Genomic DNA, 18,935 nt, shown 5'->3' on the forward strand with positions numbered 1-18,935 from the left:
GGAAGGCAGCCATTATATTGCTGGACAAGAAACATTGCTGGGATGTTTATTGATGTTCAGTGGAAGTCTGCCCTTCACTCTCCCAGTGCTATATCTAGGTGGTTTGTAGTTCTGTCCCTTGGTGCAACGTAAATTCTTTTGAATTTATAGATCCTTCATGGTGTACCTGAAAGGGATTTTTTTCTGAGTTTACCTATTTATTTTGCTGATGAAGAAACTTGAGTCCAAAGAGAGAAGTCCTATTTAACTTACCGCCCTTGAGTTACTTGAAACCTAATCTTACCTTTCTGGCTTACCTTTCTCTTTTTAGCTCTTCCAGTCTTTCCTCATGAGATGGGTTTTCTTTACTTTTCATTACCTAGTCTCCTTATGGACACTCTCCAGTTGGCCTGTGTGCCTCTTGTTCTTGAAGCTGACCTCAATATTTCAAATTCAGGTTGATTGCATGGAGTCCAACAGAGTATGTTTAAATATGCCAAAAATGATGTAGATGCCACTATATACCAGGGACATGTTGCAATCCTCTACCATATTCTGCCTTTTTTTTCCCCTTGTCCCCATTGTCTACAATATTTATGAGGCTAGAGGTTTGGTTGCATGTCACAAAGGCTATCGTAACAGTGGCTTAAGGAGATGGAAGCCTATTTCTTGCTCATATAAAAGTCTGATCTGGAATGGATGCTGTATAAAGTAGCTAGGGTGCCAAGCTGCTTTTATCATGCTGCTTTTTGATCCTTAGGGTATTACTCTCTTCCTCATATCTAAGATGGCCAACCAAACATTTGTTTTTCTAGCCAATGTGAAGGCCAGGAAAGGGCTTACCTTTCCTCTCTAAGAAACAGCCTGTAAGTTGCAGTCTCACTTCCACTCTCATCCCATTGGTCAGAACTTAATTACATGGTCATACCTGGTTGAAAGGAAGCCTGGGAAATATAGTCATCTATTCTGGTAGTCCACATAACCAACTAAAAATATTCCTAAGAAGAACAAGGAGGGGAGAATGGATTTTGGTTGGCAAATAGCAGTCTCTACCATACCCCTCCTTCTGTTTCAGCTCCAGAAAAACAGGTCCTGGTTGGTTCTCTATAGCCATTGGCTTCCCCGATTTATGAAGTTCCATTTCTAGGAAAATTGGCAAAGCAGGATCTCCCAGAAATAATCAGGATTCTGTGAAAGACTGAAAATCAGAATCTTTGGTGTGGAGGTCACAATGGTAAAAATACCTGTCATTTATTTGGGGCTTACTATTTAATTGCTAGGCATATGTTAACATGCATTCTCTTATTTAATTTTCAGATGAATCCTAGGGGGCAGGTATGATTATTAATTCCCAATTTACAAACCAAATTTTCCAAAGAGATGAAATAACTTCTCAAGGTTGTACAGCAAGTACAGGGTGAAGCTGCCACCCTTTTATCTTAGTGCACTGGAGCCTGAGGTCATTGCCCACTCACTTTGATGCCAGACAGACCAGAGTCGCTCATTAACACTTCATAAATCCCTCTCATGTTCCTCATAATAACCAGACATTTCTAATTATAACTTGAGCAGCAAATGTTGTTTAAGATAGGTTATGAGCCCCAAATTGAAGGGATGGCTTTTATACTATGTTTGCTGAGTATGACCTCAGGTCAGACAAAATATTGGGTGACCAAACTGGCAAAAGACATTGTCCCCGTATTCCATTTTGCTGTTAGCAGTGCTCTTGGTTTATTTTCTTTCCCATGAGGAAACTGAGGCACAGAGATATCACAGGACTACATATGGTCGAGTTGGGATTTGGCTCCACGTTGGTCTGATACCAAGCTGGTAATCTTAATTTGCCTGCTGCCTCATGTTCATTACTCTGAGGGGCCTGGACTTCAGTTTCTTCATGTCCTGGAATCTCTCGCAGGTCCTGGGACCTGGGACCTGGGACCTGGTTCTAGGCCTGAGTTTGCCAGCCTTGCTGTGTCTGGTTAGAGATTGTAGGCTATGATTGATCATAGGCTTTTCTGGACTTTTTTTTGCTTATAGCTTTGCTTTCTAATTTTTATTTTTCCTGCTGTCAATATGGCAGGTGGATTATGAATACAAATGTTAGCAATGGGCACTCAGTGAGGAAAAGATGTCTCTGTGGTTACCTGTCTTTTCCAACCCCAAATCAGGTTATGTAGACCACAGGAAGGGGCACTGGAAACCTTGATATTTATGAATAACAGATGTTTAGTGAATTGGGTGGTGGGCCACCTTTCTGGATGATGAGAAGGAATCGATTATGCCAAGAGCCAGGAAGAGGTTCTTAGTAGGAGGATAGCTAAAGCAAGTGCTGTAAGAGCAGAAATGAAAAAGAAAAATAAACTAATGTCATGTTTGAGTGTTACATATTTTGGAATTTATTTGTCACAGAAGGGGAGACAGAAGCTCTTTATCAGCAATGACTCCCCTCCCCTGAATCAATGGCAATTTTTGGTCAGGCCTCAATAATGCTAGGAGTAAGTAAGTGCTGTCATACTTGTCAAATCTACTTTGCTTAGGTATGTTTGGAAAAATGATTAATGTCCTTGGTGAAGTGTTATTCTCCTTTGCTTCGTTAAACTCACCTTAGGAAGTGGTTAAATTGATGGTGAGGTTGTTTTTTTTTTTTTGTATTTTTTTTTCAGAATTCTCTTGAGGTCTCCCAGAGGCTTTGAACATAAGAAACCAGTGATGTTTTTGATATTAGCAGTGGTTTATAAAAATATTTAAGTCACTTTTACTCATAACATCCATTTAAGTACTTAGAGAATGGAAATTAGATGATTATATCAGAATTTCAAACATGGGATTTATAGAAAATTGGAAGATGCTCAAAGGATGTTCTGTTGGCAGAGGAGTTGAGGTGCTTTGAGAACAATGGCAGATTCTTTTATTTACAGTGGTTAGAGACTCACAGATGTGCTTTCACTGGCCACAATCCATCCATCACTAGCAGATTATACATTGTTACAGTTTGGGCATTTGGGTTCTCAATCTAATGTTAATTCACCTACTCACATTAAGAATTTTGACATACCAAGAAGTGTTTTTAAACAAACAAAAAGAACACTATCCCCCAAATTAACAGTGGGAATTGAATAGTACATTTTGGCCTTATTACTCATCTGGGCTCAGCAGAGATCTTTGGATATGCTTCTAATTACAATATGAATAACAGCTTGGTGAAATAAATGGATGCTTAGATGGAGAACCGAAGTTCTGAGAGGAGTTTTTTCTTCTGATTGCATTGCTCTTTGGCATTAACCATGAATAAAAACCATCACTGCTTTATTTTTAGTTTATAAAGTACTTCTATGGATATCATTTTACTTCAGTTTTACGACTGCCTTATAAACTGGATATAATTATCTTCATTTTACAGTTGAGGAAACTGAGGCTTAGAGGGTTTAAGTGACTTGACCAAGGTCACAGCATAGCAAGCAGGTGACAGAATCAGGATTCCAACCCATATGTTGTTATATAAATTGTCATAACTCCTGAAAACATAGTAGCTTTAAAACCTTAAAACACATCAGTGCCATCTTTAGAACAATGACTTAGGAGTTTTTTCCTCCATACATATAGCTTCAAATATTTGAGAAAATAACTTTTGTTTCATCCTAACCCTAATAATGCTCTCTGCAATGTCCCTCAGCCCAGAATTCCTTGCGACTATTTGATTTTTTTTCTGAAGTTTTAGTCTTTAATATTGCCCTATGTTTGATTATATTATGTCAAAGGCAGAGCCTGGAGAACCATTATGAAGGATTTGTAGGTTGTTTGCATGGCCTTTTAAAGTAAAAAGCATAGCTATGAATAGAAATAAATACATTTATTTTGCAAAGTAACCAAGACTTCAGCCATGTCTGTATCCAATTCATTTACTGTAAAAAGTTCTACTGAAGATACTTTTTGGATTTCTTAGATCACATAATTGAGAAAAAGATGGCAAATTTGTTGTTAGGTTAATGTAATTATCCCTTCTTTGGAAAGGGAGATAGCAAAACTGTCAAAAGAAAAAGATGCCCAGATGAGATTATACTTGCAAAATTTTGTAGGTAGATACACAAACTGCAAGATAACATGTAACCATGTTTGACAGGAGAAGTAGGAGAACATGGGCTACAAAATCCTTAAGCTTGACAGCCTCTGGCAAAGTGGTGAATAATATGAGGTCTTTTAAAATGGCTTTCTTGAGACAAAGCACAGAAGATAATGTGTGCAACATACAGAATTGTTGCTGGAGACAGCAAAAATACTCTTGAGACAACGCATACCGAGAGAAATGTGTGCAATGATCCAGAAGAAAGTGAGAGCAATGGGTTGTTGAGAGAACTACAAAGAGTTTCCCTGGGACTGGGGCAAAGATGGTTGAAGGAGGAATGCAGGAGGTGAAAATGGGAGGAGAAGCAGTTCCCAGGTCATTCAAGGCTTTGTAAACCGTGTAACCCTGTGCCTAAAAGTTTCTATGAAGGGGAGTGATAAGATAAAATTTGTATTTTAACAATGTGCCTCAACCCTTTGGAAAGGATTGGAGGGGTCCAAAGCTGTTAGGAAGCTAGAGATGGAAATGGCCTGAACCAAGTAAGGTACTAAGTAAAGATTAGTGGATGTGTAGAAAGGTGGGTTGGGCGGGGCTTGGTGGCACATGCCTGTAGTCCCAGCTACTCCGGAGGCTGAGGCTGGAGGATTGCTTGAGTCCAGGATTTCTGGACTGTAATGCACTGTGCCTATCAGCTGTCGGCACTAAGTTCGGCATCAATATGGCAACCTCCTGGGAGCAGGGGGCCATAAGGTTGCCTAAGGAGGGGTGAACTGGCCCAGGTCGGAAACGGAGACCAGTAGGAGGATCATGCCTGTGAATAGCCACTGCACTCCAGCCTGAGCAACATAGTGAGACCCTGTCTCTAATAAATAAATAAATAAATTATTGAAACAAAAAGAAAGGTGGGTTGGATTTGGGTTTTACCTATGGGAAGAGTGGGAGGAAACAAGGTGACTCAGGTTTCTTTGTATCTACCCATTCTTACCCCATAACCTCCCATGCTGTAAAATGATGGTGGTGGTAACAATGACTGTAAAATTTGAAGACCTAGTATATGATAGGCTTGAAACTTCTCATCACCTAAAGATAAATTTCAAAGTCTTAAAGGGGCATACAAGCATTCCATAATGTGCTTGCCTATCCTACCACCCTTTGGTAAATACCCTGTGCGGTATTGCTGACCAATTTATAATTCAGAGTCTCAGGTCAGAATTAACAATATGTTTTGAGCCAGATAATCTGGCAAATAACAGTAATCAAATCGACTATGTCTGTCCTTTTATGGAGCTTCTTTTGTAGTAGATAGAGACAGGAAAAAGAAAAAACCCTCAAGATAAAAAGAACCATGAAGAAAAAAGAGTAGGCTAAGATTTTGTATTGGGTGATCAGGAAAGTGTCTCTGATTTAAGGAGAGACTTATAGGAAGTGAGGAGAGGGAAGCCACATGGCTCTCTGGGGAATAGTGGAATTGTAAGTGCAAAGGCCCTGAGGCAAGGACATGTTGAATAGAAGAGTAGTGTAGCTGTAGCAAAGACACAGGAAGAAGGGTAGGAGATAATGTGAGAGGAGTTCAGAGGCCAGTTCCTATAGAGCCTTGTAGCCCCATTGTACGAGCTTTGGTTTTTGTTCTAAGTGAGATGGGAAATGATGGACAGTTTTCGGTAGAAGAGTAACATTTGCCTTACTTCTAAAAAGAACACTTTTGTTTCTCTCTATGAACCAGACCTTAGGGAGGCAAGTGTGGAGGCAGAGACAGCAGTGAAGAGGATATTCGAATAATTCAGATGAGAAGTGATTGGCTTAGACTAGGCTGGTAGCACCATAGGTAGTGAGAAAAGGTTTATTATACCTCTTTATATGTGAGTGTATAAAAATATTATATACATTTGTGTTAGTCTGTTCTCATGCTACTAATAAAGACATATGCCAGACTGGGTAATTTATAAAGAGGTTTGATTGACTCACAGTTTAGCATGGTTGGGGAGGCTGCAGGAAACTTATAGTCATGGCAGAAGGGAAAGCAAACATGTCCTTCTTCATGTGGCAGCAGCAAGGAGAAGTGCCAAGCAAAAGGAAAAAACGTCTCCTATAGATCATTATATGTTGTGAGAACTCACCACTATTATGGGAATAGCAGGATGGAGGTAACTGCCCCATGACTCAATTACCTCCTGCTGGGTCCCTCCCACAACACATGGGGATTATGGGAACTACAATTCAAGATGACGTTTGAGTGGCAACATAGCCAAACCATATCAACTTTGTACATAATGTACGTAGTACATAAATATATGTAGTTTTCTAAATTTAAATATACAAAAATGTACAAAGGGGAAACAGGTAGAAACCAGAAACCCATGTCCCCATTACTCAGCTTTAACAATTATCCACTAATGACCAATCTCATTTTTTCTATACCTGTCCCGACCCCTCTGGATTATTGTGAAGTAGATCACAGCCATAATATCATTAAATATTTGAATTTGCCTCTAACATGTAAGGGCGTATCTGGTAGCATGCACTTGTAGTCCTAGATCAGGCGGCCCCCTGAGGCCATTTACCCGGCCCCCCGCCACACTTCAGGAAGGGGCACCTCTTTCATTGGTGGTCAGTGAGAGGAGCAAAGTATGTGGCAGCCCTCCAACGATCTGAGGGACAGTGAACTGGCCCCCTGTGTAAAAAGTTTGGGGATGCCTGTCCTAGATACTGGGGAGGCTGAGGCCTGGAGTGAGAACCTTTCTCAATCAATCAGTAAATAAAGGGCTTCTTTAAAAAAAAAAAAAGTCACAATATCCTTCTCTCGTCTAGAATCTTAATAGTCCTTAATGTCATCAAATAGCCAACCTGTTCAGATTTTCCTGATTCTTATAAGTGGGAATCTTATTTTTGCCTTTTTATAGTTTGAACCAGGATCCAAATAATGTTTATGCATTGAAGTTTGTTGGTTTTAAAGTTTCTTCTCTGTGTCTTTTTTGTTCCTTTGCAATTTTTTTTTGTTGTCATTCGGAAAAAAAACCAGGGCGTTTTTACTGTAGATTTTCCCAAAGTCTGGATTTTGCTGACTGCATCCCTGTGGTGTCACTTAACCTTTCCTTTGTCCCCTGTGTTCCTGGTAGATTAGAGGCTTGATCAGACTTACATTCAGATTAGCCTTTTGCAAGACTGTCTCACAGGTTGTGTTTTGTATTTCCATTGGGGATATATAATGTGTGGTTGTTTCTGTTTTTGTCAACACTGCCTAGTTCTATTGTTTCATTAGGGGCTCCAAATGTAATTCTTACTTTTTTTGTTTGCTGGAATATTTACATGCGGAAAAACTCTTCCTCATCAGGCATTTGGTTACCCTGCAGTAAAGTTCATATAGCGAAATAAGGAAAAAGGCTTGATTCTTACCCTTCATTGACCAGTTTTCAAAAATAAAAAGTAGGTTCCTTATCCTTCTCTAAGGGTGACTTCTGAAGCTTCTCTCTTTCTCTTCATTTTCTTATTGTGAACTCACGTTTTTAAACACACATTCGTGTTTCAATCCACTGCAGTTATTACAGTTGGCCCTCTGAGGGTTCCACATCTGTGCATTCGACCAAATCTGAATCAAAAATATTTGGAAAAAAACACCAAAACAATAAATAAATACAAATAAAAACCAGTACAGTATAAAACAACAATTTGTATAGCATTTACATTGTAATAGGTATTATAAGTACTCTAGATATGATTTAAAGTACATGGGAGACTGTGTGTAGGTTGTATACAAATACTACACCATTTTATATAAGCACTTGGGCGTCCTTGGATTTTGGTGTCCGTCAGGCATCCTGGATCCAATCTCTTGAGTATACAGAGGGACATCAGTATTCTTACTGACGCCTAAATGGATCATCTGTGGCCATGGGAGCCTCTGAAGCTGGCTCCTCAATGCTTCTGACACACTCAAGTAGTCTTTGCTGCTTTCCTTGCTTTCTGGTATCACCAGATGTTCCAGGCTCATCTTGTGCATTTTCTGCACCAATCTTAGAATCAGCCACTTTTTAAAAGGGCTCTATCTCCTTTTAGAGGGAAATGGTGCATCAAGACCACTGTCTTGGTGTGAGGGGTGCTCACTGCTCCTGAGCTGGTCTGTGTCTAGGCCTTCTCAGTGGGCAGAGCTAGGAGCAAATTTTTTAAGAGATAAAGTTCATTATGGATTCATAATGATAATGCTTTCTTCCATGCCAAAATTCTGGTTCTCAATTGCATCAGTATTATTGCTTTTTTGCTTTATGCCACAATACACAGCCACAGAATCACAATACCAACACTATCACCAAAACAGTTTAAGGTAGTTTTTTGTTTCTCTTTTGGTGGTAGTGGGGGTACTAGTTGTATATATTTTACTTTAAGACCGTTATTTTGTGTCTTAAAGTTACTTGAGATAGTTTCTCTGTGTGATTATATCATCACTTTCATACTAAGTTGGATTTGTTTGCTTCATTTTGCTTTCACTTTTTTTTTTTTTGAGACGGAGTTTCGCTCTTATTACCCAGGCTGGAGTGCAATGGCGCGATCTCGGCTCACCGCAACCTCCGCCTCCTGGGTTCAGGCAATTCTCCTGCCTCAACCTCCTGAGTAGCTGGGATTACAGGCACGTGCCACCATGCCCGGCTAATTTTTTGTATTTTTAGTAGAGACGGGGTTTCACCATGTTGACCAGGATGGTCTCGATCTCTTGACCTCGTGATCCACCTGCCTCGGCCTCCCAAAGTGCTGGGATTACAGGCTTGAGCCACCGCGCCCGGCCTGCTTTCACTTTTGAGGGGTTTAAAATTTCTGATTGTAATGATATAGAATATTTACATAGTTCCAAATTCAAATCTTTAAAACCGGTTGTATTCAAAGAAATCAAGCTTCTGTCCCTGTCCCTGTCCCCTCTACTCTGTTCCTTCCCTCACAGGTAACTCTCTTTCAAGTTTTGAGTGTATCTCTTCACTTTGTAAGTGTGTGTTTGTGTGTATGTGTGTGTGTGTGTGTGTGTGTGTCTATCCACTCTCTCTTGGGTAAGTGGGAGCTCTCTACGTATCTTAAATTCTGGATAAAATTTGGAGGTAGTATAGACAGTATTTTCTGAAAGATTGGATGTGAGATATGAGAATAGAGTTGAGGCTGATGCCCAGGTATGGCATGATTGACTGGCAGGATGGAACCACCTGGCCCTGAGTGCCCTGCTTTCCACGTGGCCTGGTTAGCCTCATTCATCTTTGCAAACTCCAGCTTTCTTTGCTTGGGTGCTCTCCTCTGTGCTCCAGTGATGCCCTGTGCATCACATTGTCCCTCCCATATGGTCTTACATACAATTTTCGTTTGTGTTTTCCTGTCAGTAGACTGCGAGCAGCTTGATGTCAGACATCATGCTTTATTCTTCTGTTTTCCCAACACCAATCACAGAGCCTTTCACACAGTAGAAGCTCAATAGATCTCTGAGTAAATAAACAGGCCAGGTGCAACATTGGGTTCTTCAGAAAAAACCCACGAGGTGGATATTGTTATCCTGTTTTACAGATGAAGGAACGGGCACTGAAAGATTTAAGCTGCTTATCTAAAGAAACAGCCAATAAATTGCTGGAGTACAAACTCCAGTCCATCTGATGCCAAGGTCACACAGCCCCAACTATTCTCTCTGTGTTCTCATTCAGCAATGCGATCCTGTCCACAGTTAGCCTAGTAACGGTGTGACCTCAGCAAGAGAGTGAGCCTGTATATCTGTTTCCAAATTTACAAATACAAGATAGTAATGGCATGTACATTATAGGTCTACAAAGCATTTAGAATAATGCCTGGTACATGGTAGGCACTCAAATCTTAGCTGATTTTAGGTATGATTTGTTATTTTTAGTAGTGGAATACTGGAATACTACTACCACCACTACGTACAAAGCACTGTGCTTGGCACTGTGTGTGGAGTGTTCTCTGACTCACCCCATCTTGCCTTCTAGGAGCTTGCAGGCAATGTGCATATGCTTAAAGGTTTCAAGAAGGGCAACTGGGGAGTGGTCAGTCAACAGGCAGTCACTTGAGATGAGTGCCAAGCGCAGGGAAAGAGGAAAGAAGGCACTTGCAGGTGGCCCACTTGTTAGACAGTAATCCCCTGCCCCTGGGCTTCTGGGGCAGAAATGAAAAACAGAAGCCATGCTGGAGATTTGAATGCTTTAGTTCTACCAGTGCCACCAATTAGTGGCAGTTAAAAACTTCAACTCCATGTCCAGTTTGATGACACTCCTAACAGTCCTTGCCTTGTAGTATTCATAATTGCACAGATCACAATTTAGCACTCACATTATGTAGACTCTGTAAGTCATGGAGTCACCCAGAGTTCATGGGACCTTGGAGAACAGCAGATTCTACCTCTGCATTTTAGAGAAAGAGATTTTGTCCAGAGAAGGAAAGCCATATGCTTAAAGGCACACTGGTATTTGGATCTTGAACTCTGTTGGTTATGGGTCAGGTCATGCAGATTTCCAAATGCCTGGACCCTTGCCTGGAAGGGAATGGACTCCCAATATGCAAGTGTGCTGAGAGGAGGGATGATGGCGCCACTGTGGTACTGCCCACATTGTATTTGGTGAGTCCAGGCTTCTGCTCTTATCAGAAGAACAACAATTGTAGCTGCTGGAGGAAGAATCAGCCTTTCCCAGGATGTAGCCATTTCTGCTGCCCGATTCATGTTGGGCAAGGTCTTCTTTGGGCCCTTCCATAGCTACAGCTACTAGCAATTGCGCTGAGACCTCTACTCCCTGTCAGAAAGAGGAAAGGAAGAATGTGATAGTGAAAGGGCATGAGATTTAGAGCCACACAGATCTGGTTTGTGTTCTGTCCCTAGTGTTTCTTAACAGATGTGACCTTTATCCAGTCATTTAACTTCACAGAGCCTCAATTTCCTCCTCTGTAAAATGGGCACGATAATGTCCTCCTCAGTAGGTTGTTGTAATGATTAAGTGTAATAATCTATATGAAGTACTTGGTGAATGGTAGCTCCTCTGCCTCTCTTCTCGACCCTGCCTGACCCTAATTTAGGGCTGCCTATCTCTGTCACACAGTGATTATTTAATCAATATCCTTAGATTAAATTGAGGCATAGGGCTGTGGCTGTGTTATTGTACTTTCTGTTTATCAGAAGCTCCTGAGGGGTGTTGAGAGATGCAGACTTTAGGCCCCACTCTCAGAGATTCTGCTTTGAGAGAAATCTGGAAATCTGCATTTTCAAAAACAGGCACCCCAGGCTATTTCGATGTGTAGCCTGCTACCTAGGTTAACATTTAACCTTGGGAACCCCTTGCATCAATGCTGGCCGGGACTCTTAGCTTGGGCAGGTTATGCAACCTCTCTGAGCCTGATTTTTGTTCCTATTAACTGAGACGGATAGCCTTTTTAGCAAGGTCCTTTTCAGAGCGAAATGAAACAGTGTGTGTAAAGCATCTTGCATGAACCTAGTACACAGCGTGAGCCTGGTGAAGATTAGATTCCCCCAGAACTACCATGTTTGCTTGCACAGTTATGCTATACAGACATGGGCTTGTTCCAGGCTTTGAGTGAAGACTGATATCAGACACCAAAAGGCTGCATTGCCCTCTTCCAATCTATAAGCTAGCTGTAGCCCTAGTTCCTTCTTTGGAAACCAAACCCTTTCAATGTATCTGCCCACCTACTCTTACCATCCTGTGGATTTTGCAGAGGACACATTGTTCGTGATGGAAAGCTACCTGCTTGCCTGTCACCTGCGTTTTTGGAGACCATTTTTATGCTTATCAGTGCCTATCTTTGAAATCTCAGAGCCTGTGAGCTCTGATTATGTTACCTGGGATCTAAAAGGCAGCAAAGGATACCAGATGCTGCTAATGACTTATTGGCTCTTTTGGCCATAGTCTCCTCAAAGAAAAAAGGCTGTGACCCTGGGTTTGTCAGCACTGATGTGCTTTCACACCTCAAAGGGACTTGACAGTGGGCAGGTTTCCAAGTCTGTAGAGTGGTTCTTTGGGGAAGATGGAAAACATATTTACAGTTTGGTTCTTCATGCTCATGCTCTTGCCCCACCTCCTATGCTCTGCTGCCACTACCCCTAATGCTGGTGCATGTGGCTGTTGAGCATGAGAGTCAAAGACAGCAGCTACTGACCCTAAAAGCTGCGTGTGCCTGTGGGGTGGATAGGATTGGGAAGCAAGAAGAGGCTGAATTAGGAAACAGCATCTTGATCCACCGTCATCATCCCTTTGTGGGACCAAGTCCGTATGAGGGACCATGATCATAACTGGACTGTGGTTTCCCACTCCTGCCTGTTCAACCCTTAGAAACTACTTTTCATTAATTTCATTGTTATGCAATGAACGCGTAGCAGTTTTCAACTCCTGGGTGTCTGTTCTTGAAAATATCCTTAGATTAATGCAGAGCAGACATCAGGCCAAGGTCTGGCTTTTTTGTTCTCCAGCAGTGCTTTTGGGTTTGACTGTTTCCTTTTGTGTTTTAAGCTTTTGACAAATAAAATAGGAGGCAGCAAAATGTTGTCAGTGGAACACAGGTTTTGGAGTGAGGCAGACCTAGAGAAGAGCCTGGATTATGACCTAAATTTTTGTGTGGGGTCCTGCTGTGGGCTGAATGTTTGTGTCCCCTGCTTTCCCAGATTCATATGCTGAAACCTAAACCTTAATGTGATAGTATTTGGAGGTAGGGCCTTTGGGAGGTGATTAAGTTATGATGGCAGAGCCATCGAGAATGGGATTCGTGCCTTTATAAAACAGGCCCCAAGAGAACTTGCTTGTCTCTTTCACCACGTGAGGACACAGGGAGAAGACGGCCTTCTACGAATAAAGAAGTGGGCCCTCGCTAGGCACCAAGTCTGCAGGCACCTTGATCTTGGACTTTCCAGCCTCCAGAACTGTGAGAAATACATCTGTTGTTAATAAGCCACTCAATTTATAGTATCTTGTTATAGCAGCCCAAATAATCTAAGACAAATGCTCAGTTTGATCCTCTGTAAAAGGGGGATAATCAAACTTACCTGGGAACATAATTGTGAAGATTAAGTAAGATAATGGACATAAAGCTTGTAGTCTAGTTCCCAGGGATCCGAGGGTGCTTAGTAAGTGATGGCTACTGCTGTTATCATCTTGCTGCACTTCAGTGCAATTGAAATTGGTTTAAAAGTGAATAGGAATTGTTGGTTTCTTGACAGATTCAATTCAGTTCAGTTAAGTGTCCTTTTTTGGATGGCTTACCCTGGTTAAGTATCATGCTGAGTGCTTGACACAAATAGAAATTAAGCACTGTCTTCTCGCTAAGCACTTCTTGCACATTCTCAATTAATTTTGTGTTGCAGCTTTCAACAAAACCATCCCCTCACCCTTCCCAGTGATTCTAAATTCTTTTATCTACTCCTTTGAAGGTTAGTTTGACTTTCAAGCCTTTCGGGATCTGAGGATCATTCGCCTTTGCAGTCTCACCTCTCACCCCTCTCTAATATACCCTCTATGTCCACCCAGTTCTGTGAGGAAACACCATAATATCTTGGCTCTAATATGTGCCATCACCGCTGGCTGATACACATTCCTCTCCATTTCAGAGTCTTCCTCCTTCCTCCTGTGTAGTGGAGACTGCAATACTCATCGCTCAGTGTTGGATGAGGATTTGTGCATATAAATTTTTTTGACCCAAGAGCAGATGGAACTACACAGACCAGACTCTAGGAAAGAGAAGACACAAACAGTAGACTACCTTACCCATGGTTTCACTTTTCAAGGTTTCAGTTATCCACTGTCAGCTGCAGCCTGAAAGTATTATGAACATTCCAGAAATAATTCATAAGTTTTAAATTGTATGACATTCTGAGTAGTGTGATGAAATCTCGTGCCATCTTGCTTGGTCCTGCCTGGGATACGCATCATCCCTTTGTCCAGCATCTATGTTACTGCCTCTTAGTCACTTAGGAGCTGTGTAAGTGATCAGATTGACTATCTTGGTTATTGCAATGCATGTGTTCAAGTGACCCTTATTTTACTTCATAATGGCCCCAAATCAGAAGAGTAATGATGCCAGCAATTTGGATATGCCAAAGAAAAGCTGTAGAGTGCTTCCTTTAAGTGAAAAGGCAAAAGTTCCTGATTTAATAAGAAAAAAATAGTATTCCGAGGTTCTGTAGATCTATGGTAAGAATGAATCTTTTGTCTGTGAAATTGTGAAGAAGAAAAAAGGAATTCATGCTAGTTTTACCACTGCGTCTCAGTTGGCAAATGCTTTGGCCACAGTGTGTAAGCGCTTTATTAAAATGGAAAAGGCTTCAATTTGTGAGTGGAAGACAAGACAGAAACATGTTCCAGTTGATGGCAATCGGGTCCAATATTATTTCTGGTTTCAGACATCCACTGAGGTCTTGGAATGTATCCTCTGTGGATAAGAGGGGACTACTGTACTAGAATCTGCATTGGCCAGTTACTAGGTAGAAGCAGAAGCTGCCTTGAACTTAGGGAGGCCCTGGGTGTACAGTGATTTTTCTATGTCATTTATGGTGCCATTTCTGCAGCCAGCCAGGGTGCAGCCTGTGGAAGGAAAGCCATGCAACTCTTTCCTCCCTCTGGGGGTCCTTAGAATAATGAATGACAGCAAAGAGTGGAAGATGGGATGAGGATCATGGCTACTTTTTATTGAGCACTTCTGGTAGTTATATATGCATGTGTGTATTTTATTCTTAACAAGTATTATCACAAAACTGAGGTTCAGAGAGGTTGCATCACACCCTTGAACATGAAGAAGACAGGGAGGGTGGCTGTAATAATGGGGACAGTCCTCCAAAGCATGACATCAGACTCTTCTGATCTGGGCAACTAGCATGCCAGGGAAATAATTATCTGTCTCCTTAGCAACCCCCAATATTTGGCTTGGTTGTCATTGGTGCATTTCAGTTATCTTCGTGTCAGTAAAGAAATAGGTCTCAGGAAATTTAATCTAGCTGGCAGTGCTATCCCTAGAATTCAATTAACTCCGTGATTTGCAATTAATGAGCCCTCATGCCAAGATTAAGGTCATAGCATTAATCCTACTTTTATTTTAGGATTTCCACTGTCATGGTTTACAGTGAAATCCAGCCAATCTTGTCAGGATTATTGGAGCATAATTAAGCCAGAAAGACAGGCAGAACAGCTAGTTAACATGGGAGCCAGGGAGGGACCCTATACCTTTGCTTGGTAAGCCTGCCTCAGGCAGGATGGGGCTACATAGGAGAATTTCCATCAGAGGACTGTTTCCCAGATGTCTGATCTCTATACAACTCAAATCCCCATCCAATCTCCAAAGAAAGTATTTCAGAGTCCCCACTGGCGAACCCATTGTGAGTTATGTTCTTGTTAATTCAATGCTACCACATCCACCTCCACCTCTAGTTGCCAAATTACTAAGTTGTAAATGTAACAGACAGTGAATGTGCTTTTACAGATGATGGATTTAATATTCATGATGATTCCATGAAGAAGGTATCATAGGCTTTCTCTCTGTATAAGGTTATATGCAAGTAAATGGCCTTTCCACTGAACTGATGGAAGGATGTAGCAGTTCCTAGCCACAGACCATTTTGTGCTTTTCTCCCTTTCATATGTGTGTTTGTGTGTGTGTGTGTGTGTGTGTGTGTGTGTTGCCCATTAGGATCTCCACTTGCCCATATAGAAATAAGAAGGTAGGCATGCACAGGCAAATATTGTTTATGATTGCCTTCTAGGTGACAAATCCTCATCCATCCTTATCTCATTGAATCATCATATACTTGGGAGGAGGATATTATCTGCCTCCATTTCCAGTTGAGAAAACTGAGGCTTAGAGAGATTTATTAATTTTCCTGCTGTTACACAGGTAGCAAGGAAGGAGAGTCAGTGTTGTGAATCCAGGTCTGCTTCTTTGCTAATCCTAGGTCCTTTGAATCCCAACATGCTAGTACTAAATAAGTGCTTTTTCTCTTTTCCTGGTTCTCCAGGAGTGGTTATTATTGAGTCAAGAATTTTTGGGAAAAGTAACACGTGGAGAGTCATTTTTTGAGTGGAAGGATTCTGAAGAGAGGGTAAGAACCAACCTCCTACTACCCGTCAGGTAAGGGTGTGCTTTTGGCCTTTGGGATTTAGCCCATGTCTTCTGTGTGTAGAGTGCAGATCAAGGTAGGCTACCGTGTCTGGCCAACCAAGCACAGAAGCCAACCCCTCCCACTGACTTTAATTTTGCTCAGTGTTTGGTTTTTCCATAAGAGAGGATAGTGGTCAGAAGTTTACGAGAAGGTCTCCATGAGCCAAGTCCACTCTAGAAGCTGAGTCCACAGCCAGTGGTAGCTTTCTTTGCCCTTGAGACCAGCATCTAACAGAGGAATAGCAGGTTTTCTTTGCACTTAGGTAGCAGATATTCCTCCAAATGCTTGCTGTGGGTTTTTTGGTTTTCTCCTAGGATTCACCTTCAGACTGTATCTGCCTTCCCTGTGTAGTTAGCATTTACAAGTGTCCTCACTCTGAGTTTGCTTAGCATCACTGACCATTTTTATGCCTGGCATGGCTTACTAGAGACTACCTGTTGGAGGTGCCTGCTAATAGAGTTATCTGATAATTAGATGCTGAAGGACTTCCTTGAAATTTCCTTCAGCTGGCTTGGGATGGAATACTCGATTTTGAAATATGCCCTAAAGAGTGTGCTATCCCTGGGAGAATCCACTTGTCTCAGCTAATATTAATCTGCTCTGTGAACAGCTTCTTGGAAATTTGCCGATGTCTATTTTTTTGTGTGTGTCATTCAATATGTGAGCGTGAAAGAGTAAGAGAATTTGGTAAAAGTTCTTAACTTTTAGCTTGATCTTCTGAGGTCTGAGGAGCACTCACCTTCCCAGTCTTGTCTTCCACTCCTTTCTAACACACCCTCAAGTTCCCCGAGGAAACAACATGACATCTTGGTTCTAGTATGCATTATAGTTGGTGCCTTAGGCAAATTACTGTCTTTTTTGGAGACCCCGCACTCCACCCTTCCTCATCTGCTTAGGGTGACTGTTAATACTCATCTTTTGGTGCTGGGTGAGCCTAGCATGTTCCCTAGTACACTTATGACCAGAGCTCAGTTATGATCCTTTCACTTTTATGTCTGTCCTTGACATGATGGTCTCTTAACCTTTGTTTGCTGTCCACCATTACTTTGTACTAAATAATGGGCTAAAATGCCCTTCAGCCCATTTCCAACCAAACTGCAATTCAGACACCACCTCTTCCGTAAGCCATGCTGTTTCCTACTTCAACAACCTTCAACACCATCCCCACCCTGTTGCCCCTGCCTGCCACACACACACAGGCTGGAAATAAGCTCCTCAGAATGCTCATCTACTTTATATGCATGTTTATAATAATACTTGGTGTGTCTGAACAGTGGAAAATCAACTATTATAATACAGCCCTATGAGAGATATGAGAGAAAATATATTAATGACTCAGAAGACTACATTTTATTCCCAAGTGGAAATATGGCAGGTCCAGATCTATACACAATATGATCTCTATTTCTATGTATGTGGACACACAACACCAACAAGTGTATGTGTGCATATTTACAAAAACATAACTAAGAGTGCAAGGATATATAGTCTCCAAAATGTTAACTGTGGTGCTCTTGTTTATTTTTTTTCTCTGTTTTAATTCCATTTTCTTTGGTTTCAGTAGACCTCAGGGGCAGAGAAGTGAGTTAATCACATTGCTTTGCAGTCTTTCTATGGCAGCCTTTCTGCAGCACAAGGCCCCATCTGGTTTTATTCTAGATTTTCTTTTTTTTCCTTCTTCAGCCTCAGTTCCATCCTCCTCACTCGGCCATTTGCTTTCTTTCTAATGCTCTTTATGTATGTCCTTAAATGTGCTTAAATTTTCCACATTGATTGTGAATGTCTTCTATATTATAGATACATATGATATTATTGTGTAATACAACGTATTTAATGTATAAAATATAACAAAGTATAATGTATAGGTAATGTTTATATTTATATCTAAATGAAACCTTTTTTAAAAAGTAGAAACTGGCATTCATGCCTCTGCTTTGTACTTCTTTTCCCCTTTTCTCCCCTCCCCTCAACCCTGTAGTCACACACACATGCGCGCGCGCGCACACACACACACACACACACACACAAATGAAGATTTTCTTGACTGGTTGCATATCCAGTTCCAAAATCCCAGGATTCCTTGTTACATGTATTGGTTGATTTCCTCCCTTGAGCTCTCTGATAGATGGTTTTGTATGAAGTTTTTAACATGACCTTTCTTGAGTAGTTGAGCTCCTAGCTTTTAGCACAGCACAGCAGAGTTTGAACAGAGAATGATCAGTGGCAATGCAGACAGTCTTAACTGGACTAAGGATGGCATTTTCTGGTGATTCATATGTTTGCCTTATCTTTCCCAGTCTAGGCCCTATTCAAACATATGGCAAAAAGGGACACAGGATTTACAGTTAGAGCAGTATTTGTTTCCTTGCCCTGCCAATTACTAGCAAGCTTAGTGACTTGAGCCTTAATTTTATTGTTATGCCTTCAAGCATGTGAATGAATCTTAATTGACACCCAGAAATATAAATTTTTTAACCTTTTGAAATTTGTTGAGACTTATTTTATGCCCCAGCATATGTAAACACTTGATAAGAAAGCATATTCTTATCAAGTTATAAGAATGTAACTTCTTATAAGTTTACACTTATAAGAATATACCTTCTTTTTTTTTTTTTTTTTTTTGAGACGGAGTTTCGCTCGTTACCCAGGCTGGAGTGCAATGGCGCGATCTCGGCTCACCGCAACCTCCGCCTCCTGGGTTCAGGCAATTCTCCTGCCTCAGCCTCCTGAGTAGCTGGGATTACAGGCACACGCCACCATGCCCAG

General features: G+C 41.3%; 1 protein-coding gene across 7 annotated transcripts in view; it reads left to right on the forward strand.

The window, feature by feature from the left end:
• DNAJC6 (DnaJ heat shock protein family (Hsp40) member C6) overlaps positions 1 to 18,935 on the forward strand; it is a 187,221-nt gene that overhangs the window by 95,154 nt on the left and 73,132 nt on the right. For 2 of the 7 annotated variants that reach the window (XM_010348092.3, XM_074380967.1), the window contains one exon: positions 16,026 to 16,138. The exons of the other annotated variants lie outside the window; for them this stretch is intronic. The gene's annotated coding sequence lies outside the window, so the exon portion shown is untranslated. The remainder of the gene's footprint in view (positions 1 to 16,025; positions 16,139 to 18,935) is intronic. 7 annotated transcript variants of the gene reach the window in all.

The sequence above is a fragment of the Saimiri boliviensis genome, chromosome 11 (assembly GCF_048565385.1).
Source record: "Saimiri boliviensis isolate mSaiBol1 chromosome 11, mSaiBol1.pri, whole genome shotgun sequence".
Lineage (NCBI taxonomy): Eukaryota > Metazoa > Chordata > Mammalia > Primates > Cebidae > Saimiri > Saimiri boliviensis.